General features: G+C 42.5%; 1 protein-coding gene across 2 annotated transcripts in view; it reads left to right on the top strand.

Moving 5' to 3' along the window:
• Positions 1-3,463: 3,463 nt before the first annotated feature.
• Tln2 (talin 2) overlaps positions 3,464-16,688 on the top strand; it is a 405,661-nt gene continuing 392,436 nt past the window's right edge. For both annotated transcript variants that reach the window (XM_071608339.1, XM_071608342.1), the window contains exon 1: positions 3,464-3,591. The gene's annotated coding sequence lies outside the window, so the exon portion shown is untranslated. The remainder of the gene's footprint in view (positions 3,592-16,688) is intronic.

Here is a 16,688-nt window from a genome sequence, read left to right on the forward strand (position 1 = left end):
TCAAATGAGAATAGAAGCTTGAATATTTTGTTTTCATCACTGGTTCTGAGTAATAGGCAATTTTTAGAAAATGTGATTTCTACTTCTACCTTACTCCTGGGAGAGGATATAAGCTTCTTGAAAGGAGGGGAATCTATGTCATATTCTATATCAAAGAATCCCTTAGAAGATAGTTTACCGTGGCACAAAATAGGATCTTATAAATAAAAGTGGAATATCTGGTGGAATTTCTTTTCAATTCCAAATTTGGTGGGTTTCAAATAATCCCACCAAATATAGTTGGGTTTGTTCAGCTATGAAAGCTGAATGAATGTGACCCCAGATACATACAGATGCAGACAGGATGTCAGAAAGTTAAGTTCCACAGGAGGAGGGGGACGCAATCTCTCAGCATTCAGCTCTTCAGAATCAAGTAATGTCTAGTTCAGTAATTATAGATCTAACTTGTGGAAAAAATTAGTTTTTCTTTCAGATTATTTATTGTTAAGTGATTTGAAAATTGTTTTTTATTTGCTTCTTCAAATATTGCCTTTTCTTCTTCTTCTTTTTTTTTTTTTTGTACTGGAGATTGAACCCAAGGGCACTTTACCTCTGATCCACATTCCTAGTCCTTTATATTTTGTATTTTCAGACAGAGTCTTGCTAAATTGCTTAGGGGTTCACTAAGTTACGGAGGCTGGCATTGAATCTGCAATCCTCCTGCCTGAGCAGTCATAGGCATAAGCCACTCCCTACCCCACCCTCAACCCACCCCTGTAAAAATTGTATTCTTTATGTATACAAAATGTATCTATTTTCAGTTACCCATAATCTGCTGAGCAGGAAATAGGACATGTATAAAGGCTTTGGAAATTGCTTGGATAGAATGAGTTGTTCTCTCAGGTCCTACATACTCTAAGAGAAATTACCATCTGTTTTCCTCTGCTGGTAGAAACAAATCCCCCAAATATAACCTTTTTAAAAGAAGTTAGCTGGGATTTGTTGTTGTTGTCTTAGTTTTGTTTTCTGGTCTGTAATGCTATGATCACTGTGACTAGTAAAGATAAAGGGTACTAACATTTGACTCTAAATTTAGAAATCACTTCTCAGGTCTAGTGGAAGAGAGTCAATTTCAGAGAAGTTACAATAAGTTACTGACTGATAAAATCAATTTTACTTCTATGGGGGAATTTGTTGAAAAGTATAGGCAATAAAATGGTTAGTGGTTTTTCTAAAGAATCAGCAAATAGTTTTGAAATAATAAGAGTGGTTATAGAAACTGAGGTATTATAAAATGAAATATTCAAAGTCAGTTGGTTTGAAGCTAGTACATAAGCAAAGAATTTTAGGATTGACGTTCTTTTTCACTAGATCAATTGAAAAGGTTTAATTGATCTAAGAGAGCCACAGAATAGAACTAATTGGATTTGTAATCATAGCTATTCAGACACCTGCACCTCACTGCTTTGAATATCCTAAGATTTACTCTTTGAAAAGAGTAAAATTACTAGATTAAACCAAGGCTATGAATCTACGTGGAAGCATTCCAGGATTATGTTGACAGTCTAATAGGAAAGAATGTTTCTAATAACTCAGGAACTAAACAAATAGTGTACAAATATGCTATTTATATGAAACAAATATTTATTGAGCACCAACGATGTGCCAGGCTCTTTTTTAGGCATAGAAATGAAGACAAGATCCTTACTCTCATGGGGCTTATCTTATAATTGGCTGGCATCTCAATGTTGAGTAGTGGAAAAATGTGGGTTTACTTCAAGGAAGATGGAATAAATGATGGGAAAGCTTGAAATCCAACAGGGTGTAGGGGGAACAAACTGATTTTGATATGCTTTATGGGTAGCCATTACACCCCATGAACTGGGGAGAGGAGAAAATGACATCAGATGCAATGGACTTTTCTTCTTTTTTGATACATGTCTTATGTAATCCTGGCACTGGAGCTATAAAAATATGGTTACTATTTGTCAGTGAATGAAGGGATAACTTAAATGGCATTAATGAGCTTATTACCAGGCTCATACTGAAACATTTTTTTTTAACCACTCCCTGATGTGACTTGCTGCCACCACTAGTTATTGTGTTAGGCTGATGAATGTTTAAAAAGGGGTGAACAGAAGCATTTTACCTGTGCAATTAGAAACAGTCTGTGCTCTGCAACTTTTAGGACTTCCTCAAGTGGCCACTGATTGGTTCTGATTGTGTTTTTGATTTGTAAGGTTTATTCTCTGCAAAGAGAATAAGTTACAAAGTCGTACTCTAAGATTATAAAGATCTCTTAAGTCATACAATCAGGTTTGTCAGTCTTGATAAGAACATGCACTTGTTCTTACAGAATGTCCAGTCTTATCCAATGTCCCAGTGGGCTTCTCCCAGACAGTTTCAATTTACAAAATCAACACACTCTTGAGTTTACAGTGACAGCTGTTTCATGCTCTAAGAAACAATGAAAAGTTGCAGTAACTAAAGAGTTTGAGTAACTAAAGAGATTTGCTACCTATTCTTTGGAAAGAGGGATCTACCCTGGCCATTCTGTACTGGGGTGAGGGGAAAAGCACCAAACTATTTCTTACTTTATTTTTTCCCCTGAAATTACAACACTAATGTCTCCTTTACAGAAAAATTAGAATTAAGCAGAAAAAGAAAACCCATCCACAATCCCACCAATCACCAAGAGACCCAGTGAAAGCATTGGTATTATTTGCCCAGTCTTTTCTGCCTCCTTCCATACATGATAACTTTTAAAAATGGGGTAACAGGGTACACAGTATTTTGGGATTTGTCTCCTTGCCTCCTTAATAATCTTCACACTGATCCACATTCCCTATGGCATTTCCCAATAGCTATAAATTGAAGGGGCAAAGTATATAACTGATGTTATTCAAGGGCATGGTAGACGGGAGAAAATTTTTAATTATTTTGTAAATAGAACACGCCTCTTCTTCCACTCATCCCTCAAGTCGTTCCCCCAAATCCCTAAGTGACCTTCGACCAGCAGGGCGTCGGTGAACGTGCTGAACGGGGCAAGCTCGCCCGGGGTTCCCTCCACCCGCGTTGCGGCAGAACTTCACCCACGGTAAGAGCCACACTTCTCTTTCTCCAGGACTTGGCCAATGTTCCCGGGAAGGCACTTCCATTCCACAAGATGCCGAGTCCCTCCCCGCTTAATCCCCTTTACACAGCAGAGCCCGAGTTCTGGGGATTCGCAGACACTCTGCACCCCGTCTCCCCGCGAAAACTTCGCGGGCGCGTTGCTCTCGCAGAGCCTCCCGGCAAGGCACCGCTGTATAGAGACCTTAGAGAGTCTCCAGAGCATCGGTGCCGGCCCGACTCGGGTGCCGTGCGGCGCCGGGCCCGCACCGGAGCCGCGCCGTCCCCGAGTGATGACGCGCTTCCTGCCCTCCTGGCGCTCGCGGGCCGTGCGCTCGCGCTCGCCCTCGGCTCTTGTTCCGCGCCCGGAGCCAGCGGTGGCGGCAGCGGCTGAGGCGGCTGCGGCGGCTGCGGGAGCGGAGCGATCGCCGGGCGCGCGGGGGGACGCCGGCTGCACTCCGGGGCAGGCGCTCTGCAATGAGACAGTAAATGCATCCCCCGGTAAGGCGCACGGCTCACTCGGGTTTTTCTCTTCCTCCAGCTGCATGCACGCTGCATGAATTTCTCATGTCTTTTCCCTCCCCTCTCCAGAAGGAAAATGTGGGTGATTTTTCCTCCCTTTTGCATCTCGTGAGTGATGTCAATGCAGAAAAAAACCCGCAAAGCTCCCAGATTTCATGTTCTGGGAGGGCTTTTTGCAGGAAAATAAAAATAAATTGAAATTACTGCACCTGTCTATTGCACATGTATGTTTCACTGCACTCGACCTGGGCGCCGCGGTTTGCAAACAGTCTCGCAGCCGGCGCCTGAGAGCGGATTCCTGGCTGTGGGCAGCTGATCCCCTCCGGGGCTCCCGCGGGTTTCCGGTAACTGGGCTTTGAAAAGCGGCCCCGCCTGCATGGAGTGTCCCCTCGACCCCGACCGGGCCCCCGCGCCAGGAGAGTTGGCGAGGGCGGAGCGGCTTCATTCCAGCACTGGCCGCCCGGACTCCAACGCCACTTTGCAAACAAGACTCCCGCCGAGGCTCCCGGCAAAGACAACCGGGAGCTCCTTCTCAGAGCTAGACCCTTAGACCTGCAGACTCCACGACTCCCCTTCACTTGCCATTCTCGCCACTAGCAAACTGCTGGCCGCTGAGAGACTGGGGAAGCTCCCGGCCGAAAGCGAGGGCAGGGTTTGGATCTAGAGCGGTGGCCTCTCACTGGCTGAGCGGCTCCTTCCCCGGCCCCACGAGCTTTGATTTCGCGCCCACTGGGAGCCACAGGGACCTGGAGACAGGCATTTCGGGAACCCTGAGGGGCCGGAGGAACGACGTTCGAGGGCGCCATATTTTCAGTGGGTCTCGGCTGCGGAGGGGAGGGGGCGAACAGTTTCTGAGCCCCGAGGATAGCGCGACTCTCCTCCGGGAGGCAGGAGCGATTGTCACTGGGAAAGTTTGCGCGCTGAGGCAGGCGCCGAGGCGGCTGTCCCCGCAAGGGCGCGCGGGTTGCAGCGCGTCGCCAGGCCGGCCCCACGATATTTGGGACTGAGACCGGTGGTTACTGACCTAGCGCTTGGCTCCCCGGTGTCCCTGTCCCGCGGCTACGGCTTTAGTGCTCCGAGGTTCAGGGAACACGCCCCTCTCCCTGGCGTGTTCTTCCTACCGCCGCCCCCGGCGCTCCCTTGGAGCGGTGCGCACGGCCGCGTCCCGGGCCCTGCGCTGGGTGAAGAGCATTTATCCCGCGCTCGGGGTCGCTTTCATGCTCCGCCGGGCGCTAGGGCTCACTCCCGGCAAGAGAGGAGGCGCACCAGTTCGCGGATCCTGGCGAGGGCCTGGCTTGGGTCTGCTAGCCAAAAGCCTCCAGTCGCCTCCTTGGCTGTGGCGGCAAAGCAATAAGCGCCCGGCCTCTACGTGCTGGGCTCTTAGGATAGTGCCTGCTGCTGTAGGCGAGGAATGGGGGGCGTTTCCATAAGTTGGGGCTTCAGGTGACACGTGGGGGAAACTTGCGTTCTTGATGCTGGGGAAGAGCCGAGATAACGGGCAAAGGAAGAATTCCTGCGGCTTGTGGTGAAAACGGCTCTTGGTGAAAATAACCCGTGATTATTTCCAGAAGACGAGAGGAATGAGCAGAGGAGTTGATATTGTCAGAGACACAATTTAAGGCAGGAGAGCAGGGATGATATTCTAGAGAAACGGGTCCGAAAATACACGTAGGTTTCAAGCACCCAGGTGCTTTAAGTACCACTTTTGTTTCCAAGAGCGCCTGCGTGTGCTGAGTGAGGCGTTCCTCAGGTTGCTGGTTATCCTCTTTTCTAGAGCTTGGAGGTGGGGACTTCTTAGCTGGGAGGTGGAAAATCTTTACTTTTGTAGATAGATTGACCTTTGCTTTGTGAAGGGAGGGGGGCGTGTTTGCTGACCTATGATGGGATGGGATGAGTGCAAGAATGTCCCAGCTTTTCTCCTTTAAGTCGTAATGAAATGATGTCACAGTATTGAGGTCATGTCAGCATATTGGGTCTTCATCATTGGAGAGGATGGAAAGAACCACAAAAACGTGGGGCGGGGGGAGAACTGTATGTGGAGGGAGTACAGAGGCTTTCATCTAGATGTGATGTCAGGTATTATTAGGCTGCTTCTTTGCTATTTATTCACTTCAATAAGTGCTTCCCACGTCAATGTCACACACTGAGTTTCCAGGATTCTATCTTCTTGATTGCTCATTTATCTATGCAAAAATTGAGGAGGATAGTGGGTGGGGAAAGTGGCCTTGGGGCAGGAGGGTTACCTGCAGGAACACTTTTAATTTCTTTTTTTACATTGAGCATTAAGAATAGTGGAAAACACCAAGATAACATTTCTCCAATTTAGAAGAGAAAGTAGTGCAGAAAACCTCCATCTGCTTTATGAAATTTCCAGTCTGAGAGGTGGTAGGAAATACCTCTTTCTGACTGGTGGAACCACCATTTTCTCTCTGCCTTTGTACAGTTTTCAGTTATCTAGTAGGCATTAAATAATTACTAGGATGTCTTTATATTAGGCATTGATGTTGCACTTCTATCTTCAAAGGGAAAGTGAACTTTGAAAAATCTAACCCTGCTGAATGAGTTACTAGGTACTCAGTATGTGTAAGCTATCTGTGTATTTTTAATTCACCTACTGCTGACTCTACTTGTTCAAGGTTTTTGTTTCATTTTGTGTTTTTGCAAACACTCTTCCCTAGAATATTTTTAAGTGAAGATAGAATTTAAGAAAGGGTGTGTGTATGTGTATGCACACACATGTGCATGTGTGTGATTTTCTATTCCAGTTTCTTTTCTTTCACTAAATTACAGTGATTCCCATCACCCTCTACTCCCAGATCATTCCTTTTCATAAGCAGTTACAGGTGATGAACATTATAATTTTTTATCATGTATGCTCAGAGAAAGAATTACACACCTAAATATGTTTATTAATTTTACCATTTTACTCTATAACTATATGTCACATATTTTTGTGCATATTAAAATTTTATAAAAACAACTCAAAGAGGAACTTTATTACATACCTCCAGTCCTTATTCCCAAGTTTACTACCTTAATATTTATCTCTTTTTTATGTGTTCAAAACTGGGCTTTGTTGCCTCTTGCCTGATTGCTATTATCATAACTTCATGGCTTGATTAAAGTTCCTGCCTTTTTTTCCTATTAAGATTTTGTAACTTCAAAGGGTTAGGTAATACCTATGCACTTTAGAAAGTTGCTTGTCAATTTGTCAGGCCCTGTATTGTTTGTGTTTATGTGTGGGGGCATGCTCAGACTCTTGGGACAGTATCTCTAGTTTGTGATCTGTGACACTATGCTCCAGAACTTTTGAGTCATAATGTTTTCTTGTAGATTTTGGGTGGTGTTTGGCTAATACAGGAAGTATTAAAAATTAGTTAAATAATTCAAAGTCTTTTAAAATTGAGTACAAAACCCTTTAAAGACAAGAAGAAAAATATAATGAGCAGCTCAGAATTATAGCTTCACATACCAAACTGGTGCCTTTTTAATTACAGTACTTTCCCCCAGAACTTTTTAATCCTATTGCTTTTATATTTAATAAGGAGACTAGTTAAAACATAAGCCAAACAGAACTATTACAAATAATGGGAATAAATGGTGGGCCTAGCCAGATGTTTTCCCTAAAGTTAAAAGAGTTTAGGAATCTGAACTCTGCCAAATTTCTCTGCAGGCCACCCCCCAACCCCCATAAGGAGGCAATTTTGAAAGGTAAGCAAGTCTTGGAGGCAGGGGCAAAACAAAAACAAAAAAGGAATAAAATACTTAAGGTAGGCCTTTCTTGTTCATGGACTATCTAACAACCTTTGGCTCTGTGGCAGGTGCCATTTGAATGGCAGCTGGTGGACCAGGCTGGGTACAAAATGCTCTGGTTGTGAGAGCCTTTATTTATGTGTCAGCCACAGCTATGAATTAGAACTGGGCTCATTTACCCATTTCACAGTGGATTTTCAGAGTCAGTGCCAAGACCATGATTTTGTTTTTTCTCTTAACCAACAATTTAGTTTTGGTCAAACTGATGCTGTGCTGAAAATGTAGAACAAGTAATGAACATTTGTATTTCCTTTATACTTTTCTAGCTGCAATTTTAACAAACAAAATTCAGCAAATATTCTTGAAGGTTTACCATGTTCTTATTAAGACAGACCCTGCCCTTACCTGAAACATTCAGTCTCTGGGTCTCTGGAGGATGATACTCTTGTATTTTGTGTATCTAGTCAATTGAGGGTGGGGATTGAGGGTGTGATTAAATGCTGTGCAAAGGACAAAACAATAGAAAGATGATCAAAGGATGTGAATAGGCAATTCCCAGAAAAAGAGATGTAAAAAGGTTCAAAACATCCCTAATGGTCTGAGAAATGCAAATTAAAAAATAAAGAGTTTTTTTTTTTTTTTTTTTTTTGGTACCGGGGATTGAACTCAGGGACACTCAACCACTGAGCCACATCCCCAGCCCTATTTTGTATTTTATTTAGAGACAGGGTCTCACTGAGTTGATAAGCACCTTGACAGTTGCTGAGGCTGGCTTTGGCTTTGAACCCCCAGTGCTCCTGCCTCAGCCTCCCAAGCTGCTGGGATTATAGGAATGTACCACCACACCCAATTTAGTGGTGCACTTTTTAAAAGAGTAGTAACATCTTCTGTTGGGTGTGGCAGGGCAACTCTCCGACTCTGTTGGTGGTTATGTGAATTGCTGAAGACTTTGGGGGAAAAGAGAGGACTTGGGAAAGTTTGGAGCCTGCACGCTATAGCTCAGCAGTCCCACATTTGAACCCTAGTTTTACAGAAATAAAAACACTGGCAGGTAAGGATCTCCATATGAGGATGTTTACTACGGGATTATGATAGTAAATAAACTAGAAACAACATGAATGTCAGTAGAATAAAAACAGTAAGGTATGTTAGTACTATGGATTGTTTTGTGAGATATGTTCATGATATATTACATAAAAACTACATGTATAATAAAAACTAGCTACAGAATATCATATGTAGTCTGATCCTATTTCTGATTTTAAAAAAGAAGTTCTAAGTGTATGACCTTGGAGAAAGATGTGGAAGGACATACAAAACTTGATATTGTTTAAAATTGCTAGTGGGAAGGAGAAGATAATTAACCTTCTCTCTATATACCTTTATTGGTTTACTTGTTCAAATATGGAGGTTTTACTATATGAAAACACTATTCTTTTAATAAATAGGAAATACATCAGGACCTCTTTGGGGACCCAAAGACTGGGAAATAATCATGTTTACTTGCTCTGATTCCTCCTATAACAATCTCTTATTTCTGGAAAATTTCAATTAATTATCTTAAAATTCTGAGATTTTTTCCAAGTTTTAGCAAATATCTTCAATGTAAAGGATATTTTCAGGAAAAGCTGCTTACCCTTGTTCCCAGCAGAGCAATGAAAAGAAAACAAACCCATCTTTTAGCAAGCACTCTCCTTTGTTATCCCGTCTGAGGGAAGACCAGTGGTGGTCCTTGAAGGGGAAAAGCCCCTGGTTGCTTGGGGAATCTTCCTAGATAGCAGACCTCCTGAAACTTGAGGCCCAGAGTGGTTCTGCTTGATGGCTGTGCTGGCATTTCAACCCAGGTCTTTCCCACTACCCCTAGGTTAGATAAATCATGTAAACTTGAACCATTTCAACCCTGCCTCTTAATGTAACTTTTGAAATCTTGATAGAATCTATTGAGTTTTTGGCCCTTACAGCTAGAACCAAACTTTCAAAAGCAGTGACACTCCATCCATATTTTTCAAAGTATACACCGTGTGACCCTGTGGATCTTGTGAGTGGATCTCAAACCACTGGAAGCTCTGACTGCACAATTTGAAAATTATGCTTCAGTTTAGATCACTGGTTCTCAAACTAAAATGCATCACAATCATCTGGAGGACTTGTTAAACCCCAGATTTTTGGGCTCCAGTTTCTGTTTCTGTAGGGCTTAGGTGAGGTCTGATCATTTGCAAACAAGCTCCTCAGTGAGGTGGGTCCTCTGGGTTAGGGACCAGGTTTGAGAAGCATTTCTTTAGAGGAACCACTACCTTTTGTTTTGCAGATCTTATATTCTACCTGATTACTGATGAAAGTTAGAATCTCAATGAAGACAAGTTAATTCAATTTTATCAGTTTCACCAAGCTGGGAAAAAAAAATAAGTATTTGGGCTATTTTACTTGTTACCTTTATCTATGGTAGGTTTTTGGGAATTTAGTGATGTTTTATAGATGTGTGTGTTTAATCAACCAGGAAAGTCAGTTTATGGTTATTGTTTTAATTTATTCTGCAGTGTATTCTCATGGGAGAGAGTAGAGGGCTGTTAAAGATTTCTTCCTTTTCCCCCTCACCTCATCACACATACACATTCGAGATTTGAAGCTATTGGTTTCTTTTAACAAGAAGTTAGCTACGTGTGGTGAATATTAAGAATAAAATGGCGACCAGATGATAAATGTGGCTTAAATTGTGCTGCAATGTAAATATTGGTACAGTTTTTGGAGAACGCTTAGGGCAATGACCATTAGTTTCAACAAGGGTTTATTGCAGCATAACCAAAGCGCTTATGTTTCTAATGATGCTTATCAGTGCCACTTGAGCAGCTTGTCTCTCCTCTGAGAATCACACTGGTCTGGAAGATCTTGAGAGGCTAGTATGGCCCAAAGCTCAAGAGGAACATTTCCCAAAGGGCTTCTCTCTTCACTTTTCTCTGATTCTAAAATTCTTTAGCAAATGAACTTTTTTTTCTGCTTTTAGAGCCATTCTTTTCTGTGATGTCACATGTAAGTGAGAAGCAAAACAAAATTGGTAATAATAATTGGGCTCAGGAGAAAAAGGTAACTAAGAGGGAAATTTTCATGAAAGGGGTGATGTATAAGCAGGGCTTTGTAGAGTGAGTTCTTCTGCAGGGTCTCTGACTTGGCTGCACATTAGAGTCACCTGTAGTTGGTTTGGGATGGGATGGGTCTGAACATTGGTAGGTTAGTTCTCCAGATGGTTCTAAGGTACACCTAGGGTGGGGGACCACTCACTGATGGTTCTCTGGGTCACTGGCCTCAATCTTTGAAAATTTTAGCATTTGGTCTATAGTTCCACCTCCCATCAATAGTTTAAGTGGCAAGGACATCTGTAGAGAATGTTCATTCTCCCTGCAATCTCTTCTCCTTGATACTCTTTCAGTTGTCTTTTCTCTACCCTACTTCCTTCATTCTTTGTGTAATTATCTCTGACCTCTGGTTCTTCGTGATTTTGCCATCAGAGGATACATGGAAGTGTCTTGGGCGGGTTTTTGATGCTCATGACTTGGGGGAAAGAGGAGGAGACACTGGCATCTAGATTGGCTGAGGGTGCCACTTAACATCCTACAATGCACAGGAGAGCATTAAAAACGAAGAATTATGTGGTACAGCATGTCAAGAGAAAGATCACCTATGTGTCTTTGAAGTTTTTCCTAATCTCAAATCACATGGCAAATACATCGTATGTGATGAACCAATAGAGACATAACTGAAAGGTTTCATACAATAGAATCTACCCTGATCAGCCATAATATTTTCTCATACATTTTTTACTCAGTTTCATTAAGAAAAAAAGAAAAGATAGCAGTCATGATTCACTACCCACTACATTTGCAACCTAATCATTTGCAAAACACGGTTGTAGACTTTATTGCCAATGACTACATTCCCCACCAAAATTTGGACAAGCATCCCAGTCTAATTGTCACTGTTTTTTCTATCATTTTATTTTCTCCAGAACTCAATTCCACCTAACCCTTACCCTATAAGGGCCTCTGACCTGGTAGTCCTTCCTTTGCATTTTCTGTCATCCCTTTCTTGTCCACATTCCCTTGTACCCAGCTCAGGTTTCTGTACACCTCCTTAATACCCAGAACCCTCTCACCTATCACCCTACTTCCCTGATTAAACTTTACCTTTGGTTAAACCTACCCTCTGCTTACCATGCTCCAGTCCCAGGCTGATAAATCTGGGTGGAAGAAATACACAGCCATCTGCATCCTCTTACTTTTGACTCAGGACCTCAAGGTCTGCAAAGCTTCTAGCCTCACATCACTCTCAGTTAACTGAGTACCCAGCTGATTAATTAGCTTATTTCAGGGAAAAAACTTAACTGGGAACTGGTTTCATCGTCTTTCCTCACTAAATCTGTTAACCTACTAGTACCTATAATCTCATGTGCATGGGATCCTCTCTCCCCTCAGTTTTCACTCAAGCAGGTATCTCTTTTCCCTTCTGCATCTTCAGTGTCCCTCTTTGGTGAGTAATTCCCATCAGGAACATGTTGAAGCATCTTCATCTTAGGGAAAAAATGGCAGCAGTAACAAAATTCCCTTGACCCTCTGTCCTAGTTATCTGTTCTTCCATTTCTCTGCTCTTTCTGCATAGCAAATATTTTTAAAAGAATGTTCATGTTCCCTGACACCATTTCCTCTCCATTCATTCTTTTTGAACCTACTCCAATCTATCTGGCTTTTGCTTCACTCCTCCACTGAAACCACACATCTCTAGGGACCATTTCTTAGTTACCTTCTGCAGCTTCTCCACAGCATTTAGCTACTGATTGCCCACTCTTTGGGATGCTTTATTCCCCTGTCCTTCATGTCACAACCCTTGCCTGGTTCTCCTCTTACTCTTGGCTGCTCAATCTCCAGCTCTCAGAAAGACTTTGTCTTTCTGGCTTCTGAAATCTGGAGGTGCACTCTCACACACCGCTTCACTTAGGAGTTTGTTCGAGTCTCATCTCTTGAAAGGTCATGCTGGCATTTCTTGGCCCCACTTTCAAGCCTCTTATTGCTCTTTTTTCATTTGTCATTCCATGATATCACACATGTGACTCATTCGTTGTCCATCTCATGGCTCTTATAATATGAGCTCAAAAGAGAAATCACCTCTGCCACTGGATCCCCAAGTGTCAAAAACAATGGCTGGCATATAGTAAGTATTCAACAATAACAAAAAAATAATGAATAATATGTGAAAGAATGTTATTGGTTATAGAAGTTAGCCTTGGATGAGAAGTAATACATCTTTCCCAGACTTGAGCTGAGAAGAGCCTAATGTGGAGGTGGAAAAGCAGGGTCTCAGGACACAGTGTTTTAGACCATGTGCTGAGAATTAGGGGCTAAGTATTGAATGAATGAAGCACATCCTTGTTAAATACTTGTTGAGTGATAGGAGGCACCTGCAGAGGACAGCTAGCTGGAGACAAATGGTTGCCTCTCTCATTTTTATCTCTGAAGAGGGGCACTTAAGCAGGCTACTTGGTAACTTTTGCTGCTGGTTGAAGAAGATAAATTGACTTGTCTGAAGTGTTTGTCATTGACCTTAATGTTCTTGTGACTCATTCATCCCCAGGGTCCACTTGACCATGTGGAGAGATGTCTCCTCATAAGCATTCCAGCTCATGGATGGGTGGGGCTGTCCAGTGGTTCCTCACAGCACTGCTCTTTCAAGCACCCAAGTTAGAGAGACCCAGAGCTTAGTGTGTTTAAATGAAAACTCTCTTTTCTATTTCTATTTGCATTGCCTCAAGACAGCCCATTTAATGACTTGGCACCTGTGTATAGGACCTATTTGATGTGAGTGAAGCTATTTCCAAGTGTGGCCTGAGGTCATACATGAAAGATCTTTGAAGGAGAGTGTGGATTATGCCTGGGTTTGAGAGATTACATGGAGGACACTTTAAGAGGCTTAATTTTCTCCTTGAGGGGCTCTCTTCTGGGCTCAATGCTTATCACTCCTGGACCCTCCCCCACTGGGCTGTAGGAGTTCACCCCATGGGTAAGATGTCAGCCCAGGCAGCCTGCAGAGGCCCAGCTACAAAGCAGTTGAAGAAAAAAAAAAAAAAAAAAGAAAAGGCAGGTGCCTTTATGGGATATCTTATTGTGATTCAAGGGTAGTTTATTATTATTGTCTTTTTTTTTTTTTTTTTTTTTTTAAGAAAGGGAAACCTGAATGGTTCTAGTATATCCTCTCCATTTTACAAGCAAAGAACTAAGGCACAGAAGGTTGTAATGCTTGGGAAAGCTGGCATTGGTGCCCCACTTTCTGGATCACTGCCAGGATCTTTCTCCTTTTCTTGGGATGTGCTGTTGGACTCTGGGACATGCCAGGGGAGCCTGTTAAAAATGCTGATTCTTAAATCTCACCTGCTTCACTAAATGAATCATCAAGGTAGGCAGCACCTAGGGAGGCTCCTAGGAGAGGTTGCCCAAGAAGAGTGTGGAAGACGTAAGGCAGCCAGGGAACTGGGGACAGGCCCCTGTCAGGCAAATGCCTGCTGGGTTCCCACACTGGACAAACTTAGCTTCTTTCAAATGTAGGACAATCATCTCCACTGGATCACACCTTGCTCTGGGCTGTACCCTCCTTGGATATTAGACCCTGTAAGTTGCCATTTTTAATATATATAGAAAGAACTTTTTATTTGGGAAAATTTAGTTTTCTGACATTTTCCCCATGTGTTTTGTCCTGTTTACATGAGAAAACTGCATTCAGTTTGAGAAAATCACTTCCTTGAGGACTTTTATGATTGGGGTTCCTGTGTGAGTGCTGAGGGTGGCTCCAGATGACCTCAGATTTAACCAGAGAAGCTGGTTGCCAGTCAGGGGCTGACCAAGATGCTGCTTTCACAGAAGGACAAGGCGGTATGAGCTGGCTGGACAGAGGTGATTTGATAGTTGTAAGACATGGCAGATCATTTGCTGCTGAACATGGTAATGATGGGGTGCTCCCATCTTGGGACAGCTGCTTCAGGCTGGAGACTGAACAGTGGAGCCTGCAGATGCCTCACCCCCTACCCTGGAACTGGCCCTCTGATGAACCCCATAAGGTGTTTATATGGAACTTTATGAATGTGCCTGGCAAAGACACTAGAACATGCCCTGGGGAATCCGAGAAGCATCAGATGGCCAGATGGCCGTCCCCAGAAGGACAGGAGAGGAGCACTTTTTTCATCAAATGGAAGCTATTAGTTTCTTAGGGGTGAGGAAACAAAGTACCACAAATTGGGTGGCTTAAAAAAAAAAAAACACAGAAATTTATTGTAATCAGTTCTGGAAGCTAGAAGTCCAAGATGAAGGACTCATTGCTTCTGAGGACAGTGAGAAAGAATCTGCTCCAGGCCTCTCTGCTTGGCTTGTGAATAGCTATCCCCTATTCTGTCTTCACACTGCCTTCCCTCTCTTATGTTGTGTTTGTATCTTTGGCCAAACCTCCTCTTTCATAAGGCACCAGTCATACTGCATTAGGAGCCACCCTAAGCCTCCTTTCAACTTGATTGTCTCTGGGAAGACCCTATCTCTAAGGTCACATTTGGAGACAAAAGAGGGTAAGAATTTGACATGGCATTTTTTTGGAGGGGTAGAATGGGGGTCACATAGGGAGGTTATGTGGAGTTTTTCTGAATCAAAAGCTAAAGTTTCAACCTAGGAGTTGGTATTTTTATTGTTTCCCTTGGAGGTTTTGATACACACACACAAAAATGTAAGTCCTAATGTACTCTACCATGAACACAGTATTGCAGAGGGAAAACCCACCATCACCACCCCCAAATTATTATTTGAGTTTTGTCAGCTGGTATGCATGTGAGGCCCAAGGAGGCTTCATGTGGAGATGCTTACTGGAATCGGGAGCCTTACATACCTTGTATCCACAGCATTCAGCTTTTTGTACAGGACCCCTGTCACTGTACTGATGGGAAGGGTGTGAGCTCTTTGGCTGCCCAGGCTGTACTAATGGAAATTCAGCAAATGGAAAAAATCAATCTGGTTTGAACTTTCTATGTGCTACAGATGCATCTTGTACTACAGTGGGGTGGGGAGTGGGAGATAAATTGAGAGGGTGCAGTCACAAACATTGTATATTTTATCAAGACAAAAATAAAATCAGCAAAAGGACAAGGCAGAAAATATGATTATGATTATTAAGTATTTGTTGTTATAAAATATACTCATATTAACTAAAATGTACTAGAGTGTGCATAATGCCAAATAGAAAATTTTAAAATCTAGGTCCCTCTCTAGATTTTCTTTCAGCAGGTCTAAGGTGGGATCCAAAACTTCTGAGCTGAAGGTCCAGAGATTAAAGCATGCAATCCAATATTGGTGAAATGTTGCCACTCTGTAATTTATCTGTTGATGTTACAATGCCAGTCTCTCTAAAGAATGAAAATTATTTTAAGCCTTGACCATTAGCCTGTAGATTATAACCCATACTCAGGACCGATGTCTAAGTTATTTCACTATCATAACTTTGAGTGATTATATACCAAGATTCGTGGTCTCTTAGAGGTACATTTCTTGGGGTACAATTCCATCATTGGAATTACCTGGGATTAAAGATAATCACTGAAGAGATTTTAATTTAGTAGGTTTTTGTGGGACCCAAGAATGTGTAGTTTTCATAATCAGAATATTCTTAGGTCTACTGAAGTTTGAGTGCCATTAAAATATGGCTTGGGAATCACTTATGCTTTTTACCAGAAGCTAGTCACACAGCAGTGTTATAAACATTATTAGATGGTTTATAGTGGCTTTTGTTCCCATTTTCTGGCTTGTAATGCTGTTTCCTAGTCTGAAGCTACCAGGACTTCATTCTGCAGTACTTTTCTTTTAAAATATATATACTTTTATTTTATTTACTTATTTTTATGTGGTGCTGAGGATGGAACCCAGGGCCTCGCATGTGCTTCGTGAGTGCTCTACTGCTAAGCCACAACCCCAGCCCATTCTGCAGTACTTTTAATAGATTGTTTGTTTTTTTCTCTTTAAAGTCACTCTCCGTTTCATTTTTATATAAGTTCATGCAATTCATTTTAAGGTAAGTCACTCCCCGTTCCATTTTTATATAAGCTCATGCAATTCATTTTAAGGTTATTTATTTTGATTTTGATTTTGATTTTTGGTATTGGGGATTGAACTCCAGGGCACTCGACCACTGAGCCACACCCCAAACTCTATTTGTATTTTATTTAGAGACAGGTCTCACTGAGTTGCTTAGCGCCTCGCCATTGCTGAGGCTGGCTTTGAACTTACCACTCTTCTGCCTCAGCCTCCCCA

This window comes from Marmota flaviventris, chromosome 2 (assembly GCF_047511675.1).
Source record: "Marmota flaviventris isolate mMarFla1 chromosome 2, mMarFla1.hap1, whole genome shotgun sequence".
NCBI lineage: Eukaryota > Metazoa > Chordata > Mammalia > Rodentia > Sciuridae > Marmota > Marmota flaviventris.